Consider the following 2,899-nt stretch of genomic DNA (forward strand, 5'->3'; position numbering starts at 1 on the left):
GGTGAGGGGGCTAAGGAGGATAAACTAATGCATTTTTGTGAAGAATCTTCATTCATTCCTATGGAAAATCATACTATAATTTACCTCAAAGGTGAACGGCCTTTCCATAGGTATGAATGTACATCTTCAAGCCATGGATAGAAGAAGCAGAGCCCAGCCAGAAGATTTTCAGTTAAGTGGTAGAGTAGTTTCCAGTGGGCCACACAATGAAGATGTTGGAGGTGCAGAGACAGGGAAGTGTAAGGCTTGGGGACTTGCTGGGGGAAGAGAGGCATTTAAAGCATTAAGGTATTTGAAGTTGAGTTTTTTCATTGGAATCTTCTAGTTGCCTGGGGTCGCATTGTCTGTGCTCTTGTTTTTCTGTCTCTGTATTAATTAACAATGTATATAGCAATACTGCCATAAAAACGGCCAGATTTGAATGTGATCTCCACCTAGTGTTTTGGTCACTTTTTTGTTTCTACTCAAACACAAGAGAATCACATGGACCGCGTCCCAGATATTCCATGTGCCATCTGATGCATGTACTGTGCAGGTGAGCGATCTGAATATCTTGTTTCGGTATTAGTGGAATGTCTCTTGTCTTGCAGCACATAAATGATGGAAAACATTTCTGTATGATCCAGAAGATCGTTGAACAATATCATTAACTAAATTAGATCATTTTGATGGTTCATTACTTGAACACAATTGAACCACTAAGTGTATGGGCACAATAAACTATCTTAATTAAAGTGAAAAAATGCCATTCTGTGACAGTGTTGGATTCCCAGCAAGCGAGTAAAAAAGAAAAAACAGTTCTTCCATGCAGCAGGTGAAATAATACATTGCCAATGCATGGCGATTGTTGATGTGTTCTTAAAGGAGAACTCCACTCAGGATGAAAATTAATGACCATATTGTGTTCAATGTTTGTTTTCTGATTTTAAGCTGAATATGTTCCAACAATTAATCTTCCAGATCCTATTCCAGCAGCTGAGAGCTAATTCTATGTCATAGGAAGTGAGTAAAGTGTTAGTTCAGACTATTTTTAATGGCTACTATGTTGTCTAAACCCACCAAAGCAGAAAATCCAAATAAACAACTTCCTGCTAAAAACTAGAACCTTTATGGAGTATAATTTTTTCTTTCAGACAGTGCACATGAAGAAAAAAAAACAGAGTAATGGCTTTTCACTTTACATATTTGTTGTTGGATATTGACATTATATCAATTCATATGTTCAGCGTTGTACTAAATTTAAGAACATAAAGAAAATAAATAAAAAGGATTAAAAGCTACATAAACCATAGTTTAGTGTTTGGTGAATAAAAACTGGCAAATTTAACTAACATGTAGAATTTACATACAATAGCTGGCCAGTTTCATTGAAATAATAAAATGATAACCTTCACATGGAACTACTTACTAGTGGAAGCAATAATAAAACCTAATATAGTCATAAAAGATAAATGATGATACATATAAGAAATAAATACAACCAAAGCACAAAGGCCATAAAATGAACACATCTCAGTGCACACACAAAAATTGTTACGATTCTGTTATGGCAGCAATAAACGTGTACATTGTATATGCATAGAAAAGGGATGTATATCAGGGAGTCTGGTTATATATTGCAGACCAATAGAAACAAAAGTTGTGAAAAGAACATTCAGTGAGCTACAGCACTTTATTATTTTGTTATAATAATAATTTTCCGGACACGTGACTGTTATTTCCAGCTCTCATTAACTTTCCTTGTTGAACATAACAGTCATTATAGCTTAGTGCTAGGGCCTATAATATTGATATCCACATAATAATTTGACAAGCTTTCTTGCTGTGAGGAGAGTGTATCTAATGTAACCTTATACATTTAAAAAAACAGCTCCATATTTCATCACTGTTCACATCGCAATTAAAGAGGAGCTCCAGCTACGGCCTCTTTTGGTGTACCTTCTGGGAATTGTTTGTATATTTATCATATTGCAGTAAAAGTATTTAAAAAAAGCAAAGCAAGGTTCTAAACTTTCCACCATCCTATTGAAATGTTGACAGCAATACTGCACAATACTAATGCATATGATTTTTATTATATAGCTAGTCTGACAGTTCCTTGACTTCTTCGGTCTGTTTGTCTTAAACGACTTGGATTCTGGAGTAAGCTTGCTGGTGGGTCAAAAACCTTACTAGAACTGGATTATTTAAACATTACCAATGCTTTGTTCAATGCAAAGCAAACACTATACCTCTAGGTACTAAATTATTTTAACCACATTCACCTTGGTATATGGTTGTACTCAGTGGCGTAACTAGTGACCTCAGGGCCCCATGCAAGAATCCATGAAGGCCAACTTCACGCTGCGCCCGGAACAAGATGAGGGGAGCAGCGTGAAGCATGTAGGGCCCAGGACGGGAGGAAGAGGTCCTGGGACTGGTAATCAGCGGTCACCAGTGGCCCCTTCCTCCTGTCCTGGGCCCCCTCCAAGTGGCCGAACTCCAGGGCGCGGCCGCGACCTCTGCGACCCTGGTAGTTCCGCCACTGGTTGTACTGTTTTCTATATGTTTCTACTAAATGTATTTTTAGAATACTGTAGTCTGCAAAAAAAATGGTCTCCTTTGCTTTTCATTTTGTCTACACTTACATTTTAAAACTCACAAAAAGTGCAATTAGAACAAAGTATATGAAATCATCTTCTGTTTTATAGTCATTTTTAAATGAATTTACTCTTGGACAACTGCAGTAGCAGTGCAATGTTCGGCCAGCATAGCAATAGAGGGGTTAAGTAACTTTCAAAAAAAGTACAATACAAAATGTATTACATACGCATTACGGGAAGAATACATTGATGGATATCACTCACCCTGACAATTGCTGGAGGAAAAGTGAATAGAAATGAATCAGTCACTGACGCCT

The sequence above is a fragment of the Nanorana parkeri genome, unplaced genomic scaffold, assembly GCF_000935625.1.
Source record: "Nanorana parkeri isolate BGI_ZX_2015 unplaced genomic scaffold, ASM93562v1 scaffold1128, whole genome shotgun sequence".
NCBI lineage: Eukaryota > Metazoa > Chordata > Amphibia > Anura > Dicroglossidae > Nanorana > Nanorana parkeri.